This window comes from Anas platyrhynchos, chromosome 4, assembly GCF_047663525.1.
Source record: "Anas platyrhynchos isolate ZD024472 breed Pekin duck chromosome 4, IASCAAS_PekinDuck_T2T, whole genome shotgun sequence".
In the NCBI taxonomy this organism is placed as follows: Eukaryota; Metazoa; Chordata; class Aves; order Anseriformes; family Anatidae; genus Anas; species Anas platyrhynchos.
Window position 1 is genome coordinate 51,951,622 of NC_092590.1, and position 24,165 is coordinate 51,975,786.

Genomic DNA, 24,165 nt, shown 5'->3' on the forward strand with positions numbered 1-24,165 from the left:
TGTCTCATCAGGTCCAGACAGACATGGTGGCCTGACAATTTGAGAAGGAATCTTAGAAGAGCAAAAGCAATGTGTTACTTCAGTGTTAACACAGGAACATAGGAAAGTCATTGAACTTGTGCAGGGAATGGCTTCAGCACTGCTGTTGTACTGCATGATATTTAAGGTCTGCTTTGAAGATAAAGCTTCGGGTTTCTTTTTCATTTTTTTTCTTTTTTTCTTTTTTTTTTTTTTTCTTCCCAGAACCAGATGTTCGGAGGGCAATGGGGTATTATCCCCTAACAGCAAGGAATTTTCTTGTTGGTTGTTTTTCTTTTCTTCTTTTTTTTTTTTTTTTTATTAAAAAAAAGTCTGATATTTACATCAAAACTGAACCAGGAGAAATATTAGAAGAATGTCATTAAGTTTGTAAAATGAAACACTAAAGAAATACCAGGAGTCAAACTTCAGAGCACTCTTAATACATCTCCATTGAGAGTGTGCTGAAATAGTAGTGCTTAACCACATGAATGTAAAAGCCTCTCTCCTCCTTGTTTGGAGTGAATGGTCCTTTCTCCAGTAATGTTATAAGTTCTTTTTGTTCAGTACATATCCCTCTGTATTATGTACTGCATGGTATGTAAGTTCTGCTTTGAAGATAAAACTTATTTTTTTCCCAGCTTATTCGGGTACTTGTCATAAGGGCCACTTGGTGTTTCAAGTATTACAGAAGTCTTTATTGAAATAGATATTCCTTATGATGACCTCGTACAAGGGAAGTCAGCCAAAGGAAGGCAAATGTCAAAAAATTGGGGGATGGTCTTCTGGCATTGAGGTCTTTTCCATGAATGCTCATGCAACTCGGCAAACAAGCAACACAGTAGCCCAAAGCAACTCAGATCAGGTACTTAAAAAAGAAGCAATATGCAATAGTTGACCACTGAAGAGTTTAGTTCAGCTAATCTGGTATTATCTAGGAAGAAATGGAAAGCTATGCTAGTTTGCTGGTGGATGTTCAAACAAACAAATAAAAACACCATCAAAAAAAAAAAAAAAAGCCCAACTTTTTTCACCTCCAGTTGCCTGCCTCATCTTGTGAACTGAATGACTTTCTGCAGAACCTGTATTATCCAAACACTTTCATTCTGTTTCTGTCTACTGTTTTTCTACAGCCGTTCTTTCGTTTGCATTGAATATGGTAAGGAACTGTATGCTAAAAAAATGCTACACACTCATGTAATTGCAAGGTGGTATCCTGACAAACAAACATGAAGGGAACTGCTTTAGTCTTGTAGAGACAGTCTCACTTTACTGCTTTAGTCTTGTAGAGACAGTCTCACTTCATGCTTTTGCTGACATTGCCAACTTTAAGAACTTAGCCTTACAAGTACTGGTCTTTAAATTTTGGTCTTTATTTGTTCCCGTGTATAACCTGCCAGTGTGCTTTTAAGAGAATAGTCCTACCCCCAAAGGTTTTGTAACACAGCATCCTACTGGTGTTTATTTGGTACCTGAACTGTGCCTGAGGCCTTAGAAATTATTATACAGCTCTCTGCCACTTTAAGTAACTTAGTTAGTGGCCACCAGTAATTGCTACCATCCACAGGGACCTGAGCAAGGGTGGAGGGAGAGGCCATCCGTCACGGCTCCTTGCAGCAGAGGGATGGAGACACACCAGTGAGCTGGGCTCTGCCCAGCCTCAGGACGGGGAGATGCTCAGGTAAGCAGTGCTGTTGTACCTGGGTTTTCCTCCTGTTGGTGCCTCTGTTCTTTCCATACTTTTGGCCTGTAAAAAAGGTCTGTGGAGCACATTTCATGTGTGTGCTCCTGGGTCTTGCTTGGTTTCCACACAGGTGATGTGCCCAAGGCAAAGCTTGCCCAGTGCACACAGTATTTCTGGGGGTTTGAGAGAATCCTGCTCTGAAACACAGCTGACATGCTGAGCATGTCCCAACTGTGATTTCTCTGAGAGTCTTAAATCAGCCAAGTCACGACACCAAAAAGCTGACAGAAAAACTACTCCCCTACACCCAAATCCAAGTCCCTCCTTCAAAGCAAGAGGCTTGAGTGTTTTTCCATGAAAATCTTACTAGTGCATGGTATTTCTTTTAATGTGGGTGAAAAAATGCTTTTCCCTCCCTCAGGCTTTGTTCTTAGAAGTGGCTGAAATATTTGGGCCCAAACTTTTCAAAACTGCGTTTGAAGCAGATTTTGGGCTTGGTTTCCCTCAGCCCCACTGCCGGTGTTTGTTGTTACTGTCTTAAAGGTGAAAACGGGCAACTGCAATAGGATTGGAAAAGGATTGGGAAATGTTAAAGACAGGTCAGGCTAATCGTGCAGCCTGTCCTCTATATACACAAAGAACTTAAGGTGTTTATATGTCCCAAAACAGTGCTTGACAGCATAAAGCATTTTCATGCAATCCTGTATCTGTGAAATCTACCATAAGTGCTTTTATAGAATGATTTAATGTCAATAACAGTTCCATTTAGTGGCAAAAATATTTATATGTTGCGATTGTAACAAGCTTTGTATTATTTGGGGATAGCTGAGAAAGGGCGGTGAGCAGGAGAGGCGAGATCAGATTTTGCCCTGCAAGCACAGCAGGGGAAATTGGGCTGCCAAATCCCCAAATTTTGCAGATCCCCAAATTTTGGTAAAGGAGGGGACCTTCTGTCCAGCCCAGCATGGAAGTTTGTAGAAAAGAGTCTGATGGAGTAGCCCAGGAGAGGTGGAAAGCCCCAGCTCGATGAAGGTGTGCTCATAGCTTTGCCCCAGGAGGCGGTGATGGCACTGCACTCCCTTCAGCGAAGGCACGGCAAGCAAGGCTCAAATCAGTCGAGATGTGCAGCAGCTCCACTGACTCACAGCTCAGGACCTAAAAGGCTGGAGGCTTGGACTGGGAGCACCGCCTTAAGTTGAAAGGAAGATGCCTTCTAATTTGAAGTGATGGCGAGCATCATAATTTTTCAAGGAAGATGTAATGAAGTAGCTAACGCTGCACTGCAGCATACCTAGTCTGTGCCTTCTCTCCAATGTTTTTTTTCATCATTCTGTCAACAGGATGCGTTTTGTGGCTGCTCTTCATTTACACATACAAAAGGGCAGTTTATACTCTTCGCATAGGACTGCCCCAACTTGATAGTGTTGGTTGCATGCAGAAAGATTTGGATAGTAAATAACTGGATATGTTCATACTAGGTAGCAAAAAAAAAAAAAAAAAAAAAAAATTGTTTTCCCTGCTGGATTTCATTTAGTTGGTCACAGTGTCACAGAGGACTAATTCTGCCATTTTCTGGAGGCCCAGTTGTGTTATTGTTGTGTGTGTCGTCTGGTTTTATCGGTTGAATACGGCATCCTGTCACATAACATGAAATGATGTGACTGGTAAGGTCCGACTGGGTGCTCTGGGAACCCTGAGCTGAGATGTCAGCTTTAATGCATCTACAAACACCTTTGGTGTGTATTTGTTCATCCTCACCACTCCCTGTGCTTAGTGTGCTAGGAAGATCCTGCTCTTGCTGTGATTGTTCTGGAAAACAGTTCATTCATTCACTGCCCATAACGTGGGCCACGTCTCTTGAGTTGTTATGTCCAGAGGGAAAAACACCTTCTGAAGAGATCAGCATCTTCTGTAAGCAGGCAAAGAGATATCCTGAGTCTTTTTCTTTAGAATGTCTTTTGCATTTGCCTTTTATGGAAGATTTCAAGTATTTAAGTCCTGACTTTGCTGGCCCTGATTCATGGCCAGGGTCCACCCAAGTTTGGACCCAGGGTCCACCTCCTGGAGGCCCTGGCTTCCCAAAGACCAAAGGTTGGGAGACCTTTGCCTCCATGCCAGATAGCACATCTCCCCCAGTGCTAATGGGGAAGGTTAATATTAACCAGGAATGTACAAGCAGCTCCCGTGTGAGCCATGGCTAGAGGCCCATGATAAAAGACATAACAGGCTGCAGGTCAGCTGAAGCTGCCAACAAACCTCCTGAGCAGGAAGAAAACACTTAGAGCTGTCAAACCACTTAAAGGTGTGATCCCGCTCTGGGGGCTGGGATCCTTTTCTTTTTCACTTTTTATTTCATCTAGTTTCAGGGAATTCAAGCTGCCAACTGTAGGTTCCTCTTGTGCTCCTAATCTGAGCAGTGACTGGAATTTTTTGAGGATGGAGGCTGCAGTGTGACCGAGAAGTGATGGCATACTGGTCTCGTCTCCAGGGCCAACTCTCTCTTTGCTCCCAGGTTGGGCCAAGTCACTTGAACCCTGTGCAGCCTCACTGCAGCACGACTGAAAACTTGTTTTTCAGATTGAGAGTCTCCTCAATGAAGACTAAAATTTATAAAATCCAGGAATTATACTACATTATCTTATAGTCTCCATCCCTGTAGGTATTTAAGAGATGTGTAGACTTGGCACTAAATGACCTGGTTTAGTGGTAAGACTGAGTAGGTCAGGTTGATGGTTGGACTTGATGATCTTGGAGGTCTTTTCCAACCTAGATGATTCTATGATTCTTTCTTTCCTTTTCTACAATATTTGATTTATTTTCTGTGTTTGAATTGCTGTTGGGGATATCTTGGCTCCCCTGACTTTTGAGTACTGCCCACTGCAGTAATACCAAGATATTGCCATTTGGGTGTAGATATTCTAAAGTTTTGTTCAGACAGGCATTGTTTTAGTAAGTTTTCCTATTTCTACATGTCTTAACACAGGAAGAAAGGAAACATTTACACTTTTTTTTTTTTAATAGGAAAAAGTGATGGCAAAACCAAATCTTGGCAGGAGAAGTAGGGATAGGTGTGCGAGCTAAAATTTCTTTTAGCTCTCTTTATATTGGCTGCTTGTCAAGTTGACTTGTTTCCATTTACAGTTGAGTCTGGTGATGGAAATTTATATGTATATATATGTTTATATATGTAGGTACACAGACACGCACATATTTTTTCACAAATATTATGCTCTCACTGTGAAGATATCCTCAGTAGAAAACAAAAATACAGCTGCAGCAGACCCTAGTAGATAGTGTTGTGGAGGATGGTTGTTTTGTTTTTGCAACGCACAACGTTGGATTGTGCCTGAGTGCTGAACAGACTTGTTGGGTCCATTTGTATTTAATCTTCTTTGTATTTGTTGTATTTGTTATATACCAAGGAAACTGTAAGAGCACATTAAGATAAGCATTCAGTACACGAGGAAAAACAGCAGCTAAAACAGTTTTTCCTGAAATTGTCCAGGTCTGTCTCTGGAGTTATTTCACTCTGAGCCATATGTCTAAGACTCATTGCCTCCTGAGGAAGGAGGTCCTGGGGTGAGCTGGGCCCATCTGGTGCCCTCCTGCTGCTCTCACCAGCTCTGGGCACCAGAGCCCTGCTGTCCCAGGCACTTGGGGAAACAAAGGAGGTGTTGACTGTCCTTCAGAGCATTTTTTTTTTTTTATGGGAGCTCAGCCATATCAAGCTGTTGTGTGGGTACTTTCACTGACTCTTCCAGGTAAAGTTCCTCTCTAAGCCCTTCCTTGCCTGAGGGGGCAATTAAATGAGTTTGGAAGTTAGGTGAAAATTGGAATATTGCAATGAAAAGCAGAACGATTACATAGATTTTGTACTTTCTGTTCTAGCAGCGTTTTGCTGTACCAGGCTGAAAGTCAGTCTCTTTTTTGGTCTCAGTTCCCCTGCACAATAGAAACAGCACCTGTAACCCTTATGGTACACTGAGGTCTTTGGATCAAAATAAGTCCTTAATCAGTGAAGGAGTTTGTGCAAATGTAGCTCTCCTTCTTGCGTGGGACATAACTGCTGGTATCCACTCACATTTCCAATACTTTGCATGCATAGTTATGGATTCTTGTACTTTGCCAAGCCTCCTAAAATGGGGAATTTGACGTTTAGAAGGTTTAAGTGTTTCCTGAAAGGGAAGTCTGAACTGTGTGGACTGCAATATTTGAAATTCAAATTCAGCCCTTGTTCTGGCCAAGAAAATCTTCCAGCCAAAGCACTGCTGCAGTATCACTGGATAGATCAGCAAATAAACAACACCATGGAAGCCTCTGATGATAAAAGGTGCAGAAGATCAGCATTTCTGAACGGTCCAGAAACTATTCAGAAATTAATTTTGTTGGGAGAAAAGTTCTTTTGTTGTTGCTGTTCCTTTTTTTTTTTTTTTTTTTCCCTAATAAGTCATAAACAGTAAAATAAGAGCCAAAATTTGTTATTTATATAACAACAATTTATATATTTCTTTCACCATCTATTTCAAAGACCCGAACTGCTTGTGATGGAGTGTGTGAGGCAGGTCTGTGCTAGGAGACAAGTCATCACAGCTCTGTGCCACTGGTGGGTGACAGAGGTGGCTCTGGTCCCGCTCAGCTCTTGCAGACTGCCTGGGACCTCAGGTGTTCTCCACGGCTCCATGGTTCAACAGCAAAATGTCCTGTGTGCTGGCAAAGACAAAAAGCCACCATCTGGAGAGCTAATGAACTGGAGAGGGAAGGAACAACACTGTACATAGAGACAGCATTTGTTAGCGCAGAGCAAGGACTGGTGTTTATAACACACGTGATGGATACGAAGCATCTTGTGTGCCTGTTTCTATACTGTAAACGACTGCCCACTTAGCCTCAGCCTATTAGTCTAACAAGGATACTTTAACGACTTTTTCAGCTCTGTTTCTGTCATGATGATGTTGGCAAGGCACCCCAGGATGTGTGCCTGGCCCCTCCAGGCTCCTTGCTGCTGCTCCCCAGGGCACCTCCTTTTGCCAGCAGCTAGCTACAAGGTCATGTTCCCTGCTGTCAAATCCTGGACTGGACATTTTGATCCACAACCACAGTTTCTGGGATGGACAACAGACACTTGGGACAATGAAGAATTATTCTTCTAGACCTAAAATAGGTTGTGTCACTGGCTCAGACGTGGAGTTTGGGTTGCAGAGGGAAGGTCACCCCATCTCCCTGGTCGTTGCAGTGGCCTCTGCAAAGCCATGGGTCAGGTTGGTGTTTGCTTTGACACCTTGTGATAGGACAGTCTTGCTTAGAGGCCACAGTTCTTGGTGACCATCCCCAGCAAGGAGAGTCCTTCAGCATCCTGCCCTGGGGTCTGGAAGGTGAGAGAGAAGTACAAGGTGTTCCTGAGAGCCCAGACGGTGCAAGCCCAAGCTATTGATGCTTGCTGTATCTTCGAAGCTGGCTGGAGGGACAGGACATTAAAACTACAAAGGGTCCTTTCTTATCTGCAGAATAATTTGTAAAGGCACACCAACATGTAAGCTCAATCTACATGCAGAAGTTTTCAGTAATTAGCCTTGAAAGCTTTATGATTGCTTGGCTTGATTTTCAGCCTTTCATCTATCTACATTGAAACAACAGCCTAATCTGTGTCCTCTGTTTTCCTTTGGCTAATAGGAAGAAGCCAAAGAACGTATCTATCAAAAATATGAGCAAAAAGAGGGCAGAGGAGAGAAAAGACTTATTTTAAGTGCTATTTTTTATTTCTGTCCCCACAGAGGTGTGTGGGACTCCCAAGAGTAACTGTGATTCATCACGGTAGCTCAGCAACTTTTGGGTTCTGCCAGCCTCTGAATTCAGAGGGAACCCAGGGTGCTGGGGTTGCTTAAATTAAGGGTTGCATCCCTCAATGTATGTGGCATCACACTGTCTCTGGGGCTCTTGTGTTAAATTACATGTCAGTGCAGTCAAGAACAAAGTCCCTTAATATGTCTGCATATTAACTGCCATTAGACTGTGAAGGGAATGGAAAAGAGGGACGGAAGGAGCTAATCTCATCTCATCTCTACAGAGTATGAACAAAATCTTCACGCTGTTGGCTGTGCCTTTGAGTCTCTGCCTTGCCAAAGCCCATTGCCAGCTCAACTGTAGCATACAATCTGCCAGAGGGAAACAGCTATTCAGGTATCTCTGTTCCCATAATTGCTGTTCCCACTCATCCGATAGCTTGCCCTGTTATCTACAGCATATGGTATGGCACCACAATAGGATGCTTAATTCAGCTTTAATGCGACTTCAGTGGAAGGTCAGGGATCTATTTTTGAACATCCTGCTAAGTCACACTACACTGAAAATTGGACTGTGTGTGAAGGCACAGACACATATAATCATAGCAAGGCTCTGAGTGTTCCTCTGGTGTTCCTTAGACTGGGTTACATTGAATTTGGCTTGGCTAGTTGGAAAATTTTTGGCATTCAAGTTAAGTTTCCTGTAACTTCTCTTAAACTTGTTGCAGTCTCAAAATCCGTGTTCTAGAACTGTCACCTCCCAGTATGATTTTTTTCCTCTTATGGTACAATATTACTGTACTATGTAGAGCAACAAGCTAAACAACAACAAAAATAAATAATAATAATAAAGTTACCAGAATATAAAACTAGATTTTTATTATTTTATCTAATGCTTTATATTTGTGAGCTATATCTAAAAGGGCAGAATGCTGCAAAATATTTTATTCTAAATATTTACTAATTATATCAACTGAATTCTACTAACTACTGATAAATACACAATATATCTCACCTATGTAAGCAGTGGTACAAAAAAATGATGCTAATCTGGAAAGAAATACACTTGGACTAGAAAAATAACACACATCTAGATGTGTTGGTCATCCAGAAAGCATCCTCTCCTTCCTGTTTTGAAGATAGCTTCATACTTCCTGTGAGTAGTTGAGTTATTATTTTTAGTTGGGACAGAAAATTGGTTTCTCTCAACGCTCTGAAAGTTAAACATCTGCCTCAGTAAGTTAGAACAGGTGATAATGTGTTTCCTATGCTCGTACTAATCCATTGATATTAAGTGGAAGTATATGATATATCTACAGCAAGTCTGACACCTCTGCTTTGGCCAGCATAAGGACAGAGCCAGGTTTTCAGCCTCTTAAAAAAAAATAAATAAATAAAATACTGTGTCTTTAGTTAATTATTCAAAAATGCAGTAGCCTTTCCTGGGTGCAAGAATATGAAACCTGTCGTGAGTCAGACCAGATTTTTTATGGTTCAGTTTGTGAGAGCAATTAGATGACACAAGCTGAACTGCCATTCCATTAAGTCCTGGAAGAAGGGGACAAGATATCATCATCCAAACCCAGAACCTGGCTTTTGCTCTGGAAACATTCCCAAAATGCTAAACTAACTTCTGGAGAAATGTAGCTGGAAGAGTAGATGTGAATATAAGCCTCTGAAAGACGTCGTTGTGGCATGAGCTCTGGGGCTGTGACTGCCAGCAGTTGTCATCCTCTGAGAAAGCAATCCCCTCACTTGCAAAGCAACCTCAGTGGAAGGATTGTTTGCTGAGACTTCCAAAGCTATATCAAAACACCATTTCCATGTCCTGATCTTCTAGAATGGATCGTAATCTGGTCCCGCTCTCCCTCAATAATTTTTATTTGGCAAAAACTTTTCCAGGAATCATGTTCATCTGCTCAGAGTACCACCTCTGTATTTGAGAAGGAAAGAAAACTAGAACCCAGAACTCAAGCCTCTGAAGGTGGACTATTCAAAACCATTTATGCCTCAGATCTGAATCGAGGATTTACGTCCCCAGCCTGCAATCACGCAAAACTTCATTTTTTAACCCTGATCTCTGCATTATTTGCAGTCAGAGGCTTGGACAGGAAGACTTTGTACAGGCTGGGACAGAGGCTTTCAGTACATCGTGTGCATACAAACTGTGGTCTTTTTGGGGCAGCGGCGATCAGCCCCGTCCCACTGCTGAGAAGAAATGGATTGTCACGGTTTGTTCCAGTCTGTTTTGTGTTTTCTATTTAACTTGCTGCCTCTCTGAGGCCACGACAGGACACTCTGTGTCCGTGCCAGGCACCGTGGCTCCTGCCCCCAGCCCCAGGGATGCAGGAAGGCCAGCGGGATCACAGACGGCGCAGATGGCCGGGCTCCAAGGTGCGCATTTCCTGCGAGAGTGCTCAGCTGGGAGTGCTGAAAACCAGCTGGAAAACCAGGTTAGTGTTTGGATTACGCAGTGGAGTCCAGCATGAGGCTTCTTCACTGGGGCCTGGGCTGCAAAGAGGAGTCAGGAGGAGTTCAGCAGCATGAGCGGCTGATCCCTCCGCCCTGACAAGCTGCTGCTCCTTCGCAGAAGGTTTTTCGATTTATTTATTTATTTAGAGCATGTGTATGGAGGAGATTTCTCTTCCTCCTGCCCCACTTATTCATAGATCTGTGCTGTCACTTTCTGGAGCTCCATGTCAACATGGACAGACAGCTCATGGCAGCTGGAGAGGTGTCGGCCAGCTACAGCAGCACTCCAGAAGCACAGGCAGCACAACCTCCCTGTATGGTGCCAAGCAGAAAGACCACCCTCTTGCCACGATGAGGGAATGGGCAACTCCTGGAGGCAGAGGATTTGCTAGGCCTGAAACATCCCCAGAGCCCAAGGAGCCTGGTGTTTAGAAACATGGTTTTAGGGCTATTTTAACTTCGGTTGACTGTTTCCACCAGACTTTCTGAGGAAAACACATTTTGTGATAAAGATCAAGCATGGAATCACAGCGTGGCTTACTGGAAGGGGCCTCTGGAGGTCCCCTGGTCCAACCCGTGGTTGTTCAAATAGGACCACCTAAAGCAGGCCGCCCAGCTAAGTGAAAGACTGCAGGGGGTAAGTGGTCCCCACTGCTGTTCGGCCACCAGGGCTGGAGAAGGCAAATGCCTGGTTTAACAAAATGCTCATCGCTGTGTGAGAGAGGCTTCCTTGCTCTGCTTGCTCTCAGAGAAGGCTTTCTGTCCAGCTGTTGAGGCAGTACAGCTGTGCCACCTACATATCTTGGCTGCTCCTCTCTGGTGCCTGTTCTGCAAGACATTTACTTCTGCCTTGCACAAAACAAAAGCCTGCAGATGTTGAAAACACTGTTGAAATATGACCCGTCAGGTTTAAGCTATAAAATATCTCAGCCTTGGTGACGTGCTGCTCTAATTCCGTAGCTGTTTATTGCTTAAAATGAATTCTTACTTGAATTAAAAAATGCAAAAAATTAAGACAGAACTGTTAAGGGATGTTGATTTATACTTAAGGGGCTGTCTAAAGTTTTCTTGAAATCCACTCATTTGGGGTGTGAGAAAGAGACAAACACTATCTAAGCTTTTTCAGTCTTCTTAAATTCGACCATTGACATTGCCAGGCCCAGAACACCACCATAAAATTTGAGTTTCTCTAATAGAATTTTCTAACTTGAAGGGCTATTTCATATTGTTTTCTGTTACACGCTGACAGAAGGCTGAGGTGTTCGCTGTGCCAATATCAATGAGGTCCCTCGGGAGCAGCTCATGCCTGATCAGGCTGCCCCAAAGGTTGCAGCTCAGGCTGGCCCAGGTAGCTCTGCCACACTGCGACCTGATGCAGCAGAGGGCTGCCCACCTCTTCCCTTCTGCTTTCCTTTCCTCCTAGATGTGGATGAGGAATTAGTTATTCATTCAGGATTATAGAATAATACAAAAAGAGAGAGAGACGGAGAGAATCGAGAATCTGTGGCCCCTTTCCAGCACAGTGCATGGCAATTGAACCTATGCTGGTTTTGCAGGCTTTTGTACTGGTACCTCTCTGCTGTGATGGCTAGCATGAGAATAAGTATCTCTGACAGCTCTGAGGGAAAGAGAACATCTTTCTTAGGTAACCGGAAACAATGGATTAAGTTGTGAAGCCTTTTCATTTTAAACAACATCATTCGGTCAAGGTGGGATGTTTGCTTGCAGGCAGGATACTTCAGTACCTTTTGTAATTTGCGGTTAAAATATTCTCCTTAGACTACCTTTTCCACTCATCTAGCTTACATAAATATTTGACTTGAACAGATACCACTATTAATCTGTTTAGAATGTTGCTATACTGTTTACACAGAGAGGAAAGCTGTAAGCCTGCTTGTCCAAATAGTTTTAAGCAAGGGCAATGCTGCTTTTTAGCACCTGGCATAAATATTTGGAAAAAAATATAAATCCCAGATAACCTTGTCTCTCTCTTAGATATATTTACTGCTTCCTAAAACCTTTTCCCAAAAGGTCTTATTTTTTGTTGTTCTTTTCGAAAGAGCTTGATTTTTCTCTGTGAGCTGTATTTGTACATCGTCCATGTTCCTAATCAATGTTGTGATTTTATGAATTAAGATGTTTGTCTACCCAGATTTGTACAGACAACATGATCTAGTAGAATACAGGCTTGAAAGTGTCCATTATGTGAGTTATAGCATGCATATTTGAACAGATCATTTCAGAATAACACAATAAGCTCTCTCATGTTCTTCATGTCCCAGCTTTCCTCTTATATCCACTTGAATTACCTTATTATTCCTTTGAAGGTTTTCTATGAGAGAGGTTGCATTTAAATAATAAAGAAACTTAGCACTACTGCAGTATGCTGGAGCTTTATTTTGAATCTTTTATGGATTTAGCTGAGGTGTGTCTAAACCAGGTTTATTTTGTTTTGTTTTCTTAAGATTTTATCCACTATCAATGATTTTTATTTGTGATTTCTCCTAGATGAAATGTAAGTGAAAAGAAATACATAGAAAGAACTGTGTGCATAGAAAAGAAACACACAGAAAGAAAAACAAACCAGAATCAAAACCAAAACAAAACCTTGTTTTGTTCTTTAGACAGCTAATGCTCTTTTTTTCCAACCACAAGCAATAATAATAATAAAAACTAGAATATTTTGTAAACAAATATTAAAAATATTAATAATAAAAAGAAATAAAAAGCAGACTTAAAAACCCGGCTCCCCTGGAACCAGTGCCAGAGCTCTTCCTACCAATGCTAGCAGAGTGAGGACTTCCCTCCTGGTTCTGCAGAGCATCAGCAGAAGCTTCATAGTTGAAGCTAGTTAAGTTTGTGCTCAGTTTAAAGCAATGTTTAGGTATTTTCTGTTAGACATCTAAATGACCTTCCTCAGCACGTCGGTAACGCTGATAAGTTTCAGTTCAGAGGCTGAAGGACAGATTCTGTGATGAAGTAACTGCCTCTGGAGGAGAAATTTTTTTTGTTAGCTAGACTCTTCAAGTGAAGGACAGGTACATTGCACTCAGTAGGATGTTCCTTCTTCCAGATGATCTGGTTTCAACAATTAGGTCTCCAGAAGTGGGGTTTTAGCACAAATACAACCTTTGAAAGTCCATTGATCTTTTGTTTCAAAGCTATTAATTCTATCCTTAGTTAAAGTTTGATCTTGAAGGTATCTTCCAACCTTAATGATTCTATGATTCTATGGTAGCGGAGAAAAGAAATGGGCAAATTAGTCAGTACTTCATTGAAAATACAGTAGGAAGACTGGGCGTGCAAATGATTATGTATGTCTCTTGACAGGACAGTGCCAAGCAGAGTTTTCTAGGAGATGGCATATGGCATGCAAATCTCCAGTTTTATAGAAGCCAGAGGTGAAACTGTGGCCTCATTGGGTTTGCCTCTTTTTCTTTTGCTGGGGATTGTTTAGAGGCTTGTGTTTTCAAGAGTCTTTTACCTGCATTAGGCTCTAGGCAATGCACACGGAACAAGGGGGAGCTGAGTGCCTTAGGGACGCCAGCGTGCTTCATGCAGGGAGACTTCTATACAAACTACTAACAACAGATGTGAGACAAATTATATTCATGAAGTGTTTTCCCAGCTTCATTTAAAGTTTCAGTGATCTGCTCTTTTTCTGTATTTTTTTTTTTAAGAACACATTGCTTTTATACAATCTTTCTTTGCATTTTAGAGATCAGTTGAAGTGAGCGTGACCTCTTGTGCTAGTTGTTCAGCCTTTCAGAAAACATTAGCTGCCTGGTTTTAAAAATGTGGGACTGTTGAGTCACAGTAATAAATCTGCAAATCGATGAAGACTGTAACCAATCACTGGAGGCAATGTGTATTACAAATGATGTTACTAACAAGGGCAATCTCATCTTATAAACAAAGACCTAAATATTGAATTGAAAATTGTAGTTAAAAAAATAGGAATATGGGATTTCTTAGAAAAATTTCTGCCTTCCTGTGTCTCTCTTGTCCTCAGGACAGAAACATGGGGGAATAGGAGGACTTGACCCAGAGGAGGTCTGGGGAAGATGGGATCTGCCTTTCCGGGGCTTCATGGGCAGTGAAGGGGAAAAGAAAGCAGTTCAGTGAGGGAGGAGAAGGGAGGTCAGGATGAGCTGTGGGTGGGGGAACTAGGGATGTTTGAAGACAGAAGCTTTAGGGAGGCCTGAAGGCAAGTTAGGAACCAAAGACTGCCATAATAGAAGAAAACCTCAAATATATTTAGACGGCTGCTACTCCAACTGCACATACAAATCAGGTATATCAAGTTAGATCAGATCTACTCATAGCGATGTGCACAAATATCACCCAGAATATTCCAGTCCATTATCTTCAGAATCCATGTACCTGGGGAAATTTTGGGAATTGTCCCAAATGCCATGCATGCAGGAAATGAATCCTTGTACACAAGCAAAATGATGAAGGGGCACATCTTTCCTGAAGTCAGAGGAGGAAGAGGAAACAACATTTGAGAGGTACTTCAATACAGTGGAAGTAATAAGTGTGCTCATATTTACATGCTGTGCTTGTATTGTGTTATAATTTCTTTTTAGTTCACAGAAATAGACTTCTCTCCAGTCAGCTTTCTTATATGCAGAAACACCACTAAGTTGTGTTTAATTACAGCACAAAGATTAAAAAATGATTTGTTCTTCTTGAACTGGTGCTCTGTAAAGTGTTCAAAGTGCCTGTAACCCCTACTGTATATCACAGAGCAAAGAAATTGCATCCCATCCCCAGGAAGCTTGCCAGAACCCTCTTTTCTGCATTGTCTCTGAGTCAGGAAATCTAAACACGTATTCTAGTTTGTCAAACTTCCCAAAGTGCTGCTATGTATTTTGGGGCATGGTGAGACTCTGTTTATACCTCCATCAGCCATGAGCGTGAGAGCACTGTAAGAAGAAAGGAAAAATAATAATGGGAAAGCAGATCAGAAGTAAGATGTTTCCCATTGGAAACTGCAAGTTTTAGTGCACAGGCTGTCTGATTTCAAAGTTGGGAGACCATCTTCAGCTATTACTTGTAGCCAGAAGTGTATAAAAGATGACAGTGGGTGCAATGGTGTGGTCAAAAGGTTTTGGAGAGAGGGAGAATCAGGGAGGTAAGGGATAGAGACAGAAGAGGTGGTGGATGCAAATAATGAATCTGTATGTGGTGGCACAGAGAAATAGTGTGAATTTGTTTGGGCATTAACAAAGTGTGCTTAGAGAAAGGAAGTGTAACGACAGATGTCCAGGAGTTAATGCATTTCACTTGAAATGTTAATGCATTTCACTTGACATTAAAATAGTTATAGCTTTTCCTTCCCATAAGTCATCTAATTCTGCTGAAATAAAATGCTGCAATTTTGATGGGTGTTTTTTGGGTTGAACATAGAGGGCTGAACAACATAAAGTTTTGAGTGCTTACTTGATACTTTACTTGTCAGGAGCTGTTGGGCTAAGATCTTCTCTGACACTGTTACAGACTATCACCCACAGAATCACACAGAAGGGCTGAGGCTGGCAGGGCCCTCAGGAGCCCACCTGGTCCAACCCCTGCTCAAGCAGGGTCACTCAGCAGGTTGCCCAAGACCATGTCCTGGTGGCTTTTGAAGACCTCCAAGGGGGAGACTACACCTCTCTGTACCTTAGCAGGAGGGTAATCAACATCTGACTTGTTTTTTACTGTTCTCCAGAGAGTTTCCCCTGTTTTTTCTGTTGGTCTTCCCCTTTGCTGCAGCACACTTTGCTTTTGTCCCTGTTGGGCTGAGGATTGTCTGCTGTTGCCTGTCTGCAAGGAGAGGACTTGGGAAATGGTGGCCAGCAGAAGCTCTTTGGGGAAATGTAGTCCAGGATGTGCATAGGTCAGTCCTCTCTTGGCACCGTCTTTGTCATCAGCAGTGTGTTGGTGTTGACTTACGGTAGGAGTTGTGATTCAGGGTTCATGATTCAGGGTTCACTGTTCTGCACAGAAGTGCATGCATCACAGAGAGAAGGGTTGGGACTTTGACTCTGCTTCAGCAACTTTCATCCAGCAGAGCCCTGCAAGCAGGAGGCAGAAAGAAATTTGTGTTTGAAAAGGATGAGTCCAAGCTGCAGTGTCACGGCAGGAAAGGTTTTCTAAAATGCACAGCCTAAGCCCTACGTGCTACAGAATAATCCAGGCTCTGCTGCAATTGCTGAATGAGTTTCCTTCCTGACCTAAAATGCCTGTGCTTCCAGGACAGGCTCTGACTTTTATGGCCTCAGACGGAACAAAAAATGGTTGTTTTTGGATTCAGCTCATCAAAACCACAGACAGAAACCCTGTGCTATGCAGCAGTCAACTCTTTCCATGAACAGGCAAGGGAATGCACTGGATTACATGCTTTGTGGTTATGTTACTTAGATATGCTGTCCTGAGCTTGTGTATGTAACAAAAGTCATGGTAGAGACTATGAGACAAAACTTAATACAGCCTCTACAATATGACCCTCCTACTGGAATTCTGGAAATAACAAAAAGAAGAAAGGATGACTTGTTTCTTACTGCCTATTAACACATCCATTTCTGGACAGATTTTCATTCTTGCATTAACAAAAAGCTTAACAATCTCCCCAAAGCAGGGAGGATGACAGGAAGACTAAACGGCTAGGGACTGGGGGAATGGCTGAATGCTGTGGAACTGGAGTTTCTCCAGGTCTCTTGAGCTGTTTCTGGTTTTGCAACACTGGTTAGTTTGCAAAGCATTTTTCTGTAATTTAAACCTATGCGTTTTCATGGATGACTCATTTTAGGAAATAGTGTTCTGGCTAAAGGCAAATCTGTGCTATGTGCTTAAGAGTCCTTCTCATCAGAAAAAATGCAGAGATTTTCAGAAAAAAAAAGTTAGAATCTATACTACTGTGCTGTCTTGTCAAATCATATGTCTGTCACGGACGTGTGTTTCTATTAAAATTTAAGCTTCAAACACAGTTAGTTTGAACAGATTTGTGTTGGGTAATTAAGGTAAGAGTACGACAGCCCTCACCAAGTGCAAGAACACGCCATCTCTGTGGGGGTTAGAGAAACCCCACAAAATGAAAACAGGCAACAGATTAGGAGGTAAACAACACCAAAAACTAAAAGTTTTGAAACAAAATGTATATTCAGAAAGCATTTTTCTTGGAACAGGCTTCTTGTACAAAACGTCCAGTATGCAGCCTGGATCTAAAAAGAGAAGAAAGAGTGTGTTCCAGCCTTGCTCTGAGTGTTGGTGTAAGAATCAGCTGGATAACCTCTCAGCATTGCAAACAGCTGATTAACAGTCAGAAAAACTGATATTTTATCAAGCTGTTATTGCAACAGAGTAAAGAGATAATTTTATGGTCTCTCCTTCTTGGTTCACACATGACAGTTAATATTGATAGTTTTGCAAAATGGTCACTCTCTTAGAAATACTATATTATTTGGAAATTTTCATAGATCTGTAAATTTACAGTGTCTCTATATTGACAAAACTGCTCTAATGCTGCTGCCATTCCTGCTTTCTGATAGAATGGGATTTTTCTTTCCACAGAAACAAGGCAATTGTCTGGATGATAAAACAGTTTCAAATGTCCAGTGTCATGGGCACCAAAAAAAAACACCACAACAACAGCCATCTGCAACTGATCTGAGATCAGCCTGTAAGGAAATTGACCCAAAATGGCTGGTCAACATCTTTGCAGAGTGTATTATGCATCATAGTGGAAGAAGGAGAAGTGGTGAGAATGCTAAAGAGGAGGCAAAAATAAGAACAACATAGCTAATGAGATGCTGTGGCGCGAATCCACTGAGCCCCTGCTTGCCAGGACAGCAAGAGCTTCTAACTTGTTTTCAGTGCTATAAATTTGTTGAGTTTTCATTTCTCGGTGATTTTTTTTTTCATTTTTTTTTTCATTTTTTTTCTTTTCTGTTTCATTCTCACCTTAATAGCAGGATTGCTTGCTAACCCCTTGTTGGCTCCCTTCATATTTTTCTTTCCTGTTTAAGATCTCCTCTTCCTTTCTTCTTTTATTTTCTCAAGCACTTTCAAATATTTACCACTAGGTGCAGAACCAGATGCGCAGCACCTGCACTCTTCCACTAAACACAGATTTCCAAGAAATTTGCTCTTTTGGTGCCCTGATCCATCAGGGCCAGAGTATGCTTAGCTTTTTTAGGTAATTGTATTGATATAAAAACTGACTTAGGATGTCTTTACCATTTGCTGGGGCCTGCAAAATGGCTTGATTAAGCTATTACTGTTCTGAAAAATAAATTACTGATCACTCATCTTTCAGATATGGAATTGGAAGGCAACCTTTATCTTTAGAGGACCTACATATTTTTACATGTGAAAACTTAACAGATGCCCCTTTGTTTAGTAACTAAAACTGCAGTAAGGGTAAATGAAACATACCATTTTGTTTTATGGCAAAATTCGCATAGGATATGAGTATATGAGAGATACCATTTGTATAAGGATGTGGACCAGAGTAAATGTTGATTTAAAAAATAATAATAATAATAATAATAAAATAATTTAAAGTGTTCTAAATTTGTAGGAATTTGATGTAGAAATTTTGTGGTTTTAAATCAGCACTTTCTTTCTTGTTGGATGTGACGAAGTACAGGGTGCCATGTATAGTTTTCAGCTTTGACACCCTGATCCAGATGCTGTGCTTGTGCCAGAAAATAAAAAACACTTCCATTTTCCTGCCAGCATTCCTGGCTGTCAGATACTTCAGATGGCAGGAGCCTGGAGTCCCATTTCGTGTGTGCTTTAGAGCTTCTCCAGGATCTGAGGAGTTCTCAAGTTCTTTTTACTTCACACCTCAGCTTTCTATCACTGTGTTTGCTTCCCTGTGTGCAGAGGTATATTCCCTCCTTCAGAGTAATACTGCTTTCACTGCTCTCGTTTCTTTGAATTTGTGGTTCAAGCTTTTCTTTATCAAGCAAGAGGCCAGCTCTGGTGGAGGTTCCTGAACCAGAGGTGATGAGGAGAAGACATCAGGAAAGCATCTCCCTGCAGGTGTTCTGTTCTTGTGCTTCTGCCTGATCACCTCCTAAGGGGCAGAAGCGGGGTGCTGAGCAGGATGCTCAGTCTGACCCCATTTGGCTGCCTTTGTACATGACTTGGGGGTTAGTCATTTTGTTTCCAGTCAGAGCTCCTGTAAGAGCCAGCTTGCTCCTTGCTGATGTGTCATTTTGCCGTGCTGAAACACAACCACCAGCACTGCTGTGTCTCCACAGGACCTCCAGAAAAAGGTGAGGGACATCCAGCTTGCGAAGGGCGTCGAGTTTCCCTGCCAAGCACAGCGAGGATACAGTTTGGTTAGGCATTCGAGCCTCCATTTTTGGTTTCACTTTTTTTTTCAGTGGGAACATTATTTTTGCTGATAACCTCTCATCTGGGCAGAAATCTCGGCGTGACTCTCCCCAGGCTGATTGATGACTTCCTGAGGCTGGTGTTGCAAGGCAGGCTGCTGAACGCTGCTTCCTCCAGGGGCTCAGCCAAAGCCGTTTGGGGCTGCAAATGGATTGCATACGCAGGCAGCCCAGGAGCTGCAGCATGCTAACATTTTATGGCTCTTTTTTTTCCTTCTCATTACATCTAATAGTAGTCATCCAGGTGCTGTGGGCTTTCCCTCCCCCGGTCATATTGGTGGCATGAACTTGCTAGGAACCATCCATCTGACAACTATATCACAAGGATAAAAAGTTGCTACATCGGTATTTTTTATATTTCAACGTGGTTGCACCCCTCCAGAGGCATTAGCGAGCGTACTGCCACAAAACTATTTGTTTCCATCTTTAATTTGGCTGGTTTCCATGCTGCATCTGCTCTCTGCTTTTAGAGCGATGGCAAAGCTGGAAGTTCACGTGTGTGATAAGGATCTGTATGCGCAGACCTAATCAAGATTTCTTCTAGAACAAACTGTGGATGGAGATCATGCTGACCTCTCCAACCAGTCATCCAAAAAGCATGTCCATGAATTCAAGTCATTTATTAGTCTTGGCTTTTATTTTATTGTTTTTTATGTTGCTCACCATGAAATTTTCTCTTGCTACACATGAGATCCTGCTGGGGATTTTGGTAGCTCTGCTCCCCTTCTGTTCCCGACTGACTCAGATACGCTGTTTGTTTTGTTCCACAAATGTGAATCCCCTTTTGTTGACAGAGATTTTTGTAGTACACAGATTCCTATATTCACTGTCTTGATCTGGATTCTGTGCTCTTACTCATCCCAGCCTGTTAGTGTTATCTTCTGCTCTTTAGAAAAACAGTTTTAGCTTTTATTTCCTGTCAGATCGACTTCCAGCTCAATTTGCTGCCTCCATCAAAAGTCTCCAAGACGCTACTGTCTAAGTGTCTCGAGCTATAGTATAAATAGATGTTGCCATTTGTTTATAAGCGCTCATTTTTGCATAGATCATAGAAGAAGAAAAAAAAAAAACAAAAAACAAAAAAACAACACAAAAGCAAAAACACAAAAACTGACACACACACACACACACAAAAGGAAAAAAAAAGAACTGTAAGGGCATTTTGACAAAGCAGCCTCATTTAGGCCACCACATGTTTACTCAATAGCTTCGTCTGCTTCTGGAGTGTATGATAAATAAATATGCGATCGAATCAGATTTACTGCTTCTCCCATGAACCGATAAAGGACGTGGTGAGGAAGAGCAGCAAGTCCTGTGCAGTGCTTGTTTGAGCAGCCCTGCTCACAGAAAGGATGCTTATTCCTTCCCAGGGCTGATCCCTGCACCCTGGGCTGGCGGGGAGCGTGACCCCGGGTGCCAACTCCCATGGATGGTGTGCGTGCGTGTGCATGCGTGTGCGTGTGTGTGTGTGTGCAACAACCCCCCCGGCCAAATTCCCACCTCCCCGCACACAGGGCATGCATTTCATCACGGGCGCAGATTGCTTCCAGATGAGCGGAGGCCATTAGGGAGGAGTGCCTGCTCGCAGAGGTGCCGCTGTTAGGAAAGGGCTCGCTGCTTGTGCAGCCTTGCTGTGGGCCTGCTGAGCCCAATCGGGGTGCAGAAACAAAAGGGGAGGCGAAAGACAGAGAGCTTCCCTCTCCTGGGTTGTCCCTTTGCAGTAGCCCACAACCTGCACGATGCAAAGGTGGCCAAAGAGGCGTCCACCTTCCTTGCCTGCTTCGTAGGGATGGAGGAGAATGGATCCAGAGATGGTTTTCTGGGTGGGCCTGTGTTTTTATTACCACCAGGGGGCTGCCATCTGCTGGCAATTAGGCCTGTTTTTTTTAGATTTATTTACTGAAGTGCATTTCAACAGCCTTGCAGGGGTACCCCAAGAGGAAAAGCTGCCTGTCGCAGCAGCGGGTGGAGGCAGGGCTCCTTGACCAAGACGTGGGGCAAGGGGCAGCCGTGTAGGTGGCGTGTCCACGAAGCGGGCTCCGGGGGTTGTGGGGTGTCACAACTCAGTGAGTCAGCGGAGTCGCGTTGCTGCAAAAAAAGCAAACATCCCACTGGCTTGTGTAAACAGGCACAGAGCCTGCGAGAGATGTGAAGTAATCCTTCCGTCCTTGCGATAATGCCTGGGCTGGAGGACGGCAGATGACACACTTTGAGAGGGTCTGGAGGGACTGGAGTGAGCCCAGGGGGCAGCAGCAGGACAGGTTGTGTTCCCCACAGCCTGTGGTCCATGAAGGGAGGCTGGATGAATTGAGCTTAATGTTGTCTGAGAAGGGCAATGGTATGGGACCAGGCTGCAGCTTTAAAGCATGCATAAATGCTGCTGGGGCCAGGCTGTCCTCTGTGGCATCAGTAGAGAGGATACGGGCTAATGGACTTTAATTTCAGCCAAGAAAATGCAGGTTAGACATTGGAAAGAGCTTCCTCTTGGGAGAGGGGGAAATGGCTGTCCAGGATGAACTCTCTGACAAGGCTGAGAAGTCACCAGTTGAGTGCTAACGTTGGCCAGGAGCAGCATGGAGATGTCTGCTCCTGGCTTTCGGCAAGGGAGGAACTGGAGACCTCTTGGGATGCTTCCAGCTGTGTAAGCCACATCTCCACGCAGGGTTTGGTTTCCATATCTGGCAGGAGCTGGGCCAACGATATACAACTGCTCCCCATGCCTGAAGAGTGCTGTTGGGGATTTGAACCAATACATGGTCTCTGCTCTTCTCCTCTGCTCCCACTCCTGCTTCTCCTGCCCTTCCCCAGGGAATGGGATGCTGCTACAGCACCCATTGCACACCCTGCTCACCTAAGACACCCTCATCATCTGCGCTGACCACCTGGCAGGAAAGCAGCAGCCTGACACTCGGAGATTTCTTCATGTCCGTTCAGCTTCTAGCTGTACTGAGTTCAACTTTTCAACACAGATTTTGCTCTTTTTAAGGGAGCTGATGTATTACATTAGATCTAAAAGTGAAACTGTGCTGCTTATAGTTTTGTTACAGATTTATTCTTGGGCAACGCTAGACATTACAAAAGGTTCAAAACAAATGAGGTGAGGTCAGTGTTGAGATTCCAATTTGTTTCTTTTCCCCCGTTGAGACGTACTATGCATGGCATTTTAATGACTCCAGCTAATAATCCCATTTTTGGTCTGTGTTTTGCTTTCATTCAGAAACACAAAAATGTTAAAATGTGTCATTTAAAAGAGTTTTGTAGAAGTATAAACCATGTCCATCTACTTTAGGGCTTGGGAAGTTAAGAACTTCCATATGTCATGCCTGTGATCCTGAGTTAGAGTACAATATCTATGTTCTCAGCATGGAGAAACAGTAAGGCATTAGAGTTAATGTCTGTGAGAATACAGCATGTGATTCAGGTGGACTGCTCAGTCAAAACCTAAAAGTATTCTTGGCAAGGCTCTAATAAGCACGAAGATTTCAGGTTAGAGCCACTGCAAGTGTCAGAAGACTACAAATTTCATTCATTTGTCTTGAAGGTCCCAGAAGGAGCATTGGCTCAAAACTTTATCCTTTGGGGTTTTGTTTTTATTTTCAATTGCATTTCATAGTTAGTTTCCATTTAGGCTGTCTATGACACTGAATAACCTGTGGTGGTAATTCCATAGGGTTTGGGAAAAAAAAAAAAAAAGGTTTTACATGGAAGTTTTAAATGCCCCTCTAAAATGGATAGTTGAAGGGCAGCTGCAATAGTTCTTGGTATCTAAATTAATGGATTTGTACTAAATGCAAACACAATCCATAAGAGTTAAATATTGGAAAATAAAGCCCTAATATGTTTTTCAGAAAAGAAGCACGTGCTGCTAACAGCACCTCCCAGCAAACTGGGAATTTGCAGAAATCTTGCATCAGTTTGCTGAGGCCCTCTTTGAGGAAGTTTCCCTTAGCAAGAATAGAAATGAATTTATTTTATGATGTCCAGAAATAATGTTCAGAATCAGAGCAGCACTTCTGAGCATAAGTTCATGTACTTTGAAAGAAACAGATCTGCTGCTCAGATGTGTGTTTTCCTATAAAAACTATTTTCATGCAAACAATTCTTGATAAATATACTGTCAAGGCTGTTGGTTTAAGTGTTTCTTTATTTTAGAAAGTATGTAATTTGTGTGGAAGCTTTTCTCTTCTAGGAAAAAAAAAAAAAGAAAAAAAGAAGAAAGAAAAAGGAAAAAAATACTAATCTTATATCCAGAATCCCTATTTATTTATTTGTTTGCCAAAAGGTTAAAACATTGGACTCAGGCATAAACATTTTGGCTGCAAAGATGCCACAAATGCTCACGAGAATTTTTGTTTGGGTACCTGACACTTGTATTTCCCTGGAAAAGATGGTCTTTAGCAGATCTTTGCTTTGTGTGGTGCCTCATGGGACTACCATGAGGAGCTGTCTTCCTTCAAAAAGAGAAGAAAATGTTCTGTAGCATGAGGATTCTGTCTTTTCTCCAAATCCTAACCCATGTGCAAGGATGACAGCACCACTATCCTTGTGCAAATCACATTCAAAATATTTTTAATGTCTTCCATTGCTAAAAGTAAAATAGCTATTTTGGTTGCAAAGTTTAAAGGGAAGAAGAAGGAACAAATAACTCTTCTGATGAGTTCTGATATAAATTATTGAACTATATTTAATTAATATTTTATTTTGCTGCTGCTGCTTTTCTGCCAGCCCAGAGCAGGTGCTCACAAGTTTCTCTTTTACTGATTTCTTAAGCATCATCCATTTTTTTCATATCACTTGTCTCTTTTTTTCCCCTTCGAAGGAACTG

The 24,165-nt window shown here is 42.4% G+C and overlaps 1 protein-coding gene across 2 annotated transcripts in view; it reads left to right on the forward strand.

The window, feature by feature from the left end:
• Window positions 1-1,565: 1,565 nt before the first annotated feature.
• LNX1 (ligand of numb-protein X 1) overlaps window positions 1,566-24,165 on the forward strand; it is a 147,096-nt gene continuing 124,496 nt past the window's right edge. Inside the window, exon 1 of one of the 2 annotated variants that reach the window (XM_072037620.1) lies at window positions 1,566-1,699. The gene's annotated coding sequence lies outside the window, so the exon portion shown is untranslated. The remainder of the gene's footprint in view (window positions 1,700-24,165) is intronic. The other variant, XM_027457080.3, reaches the window with a different exon arrangement.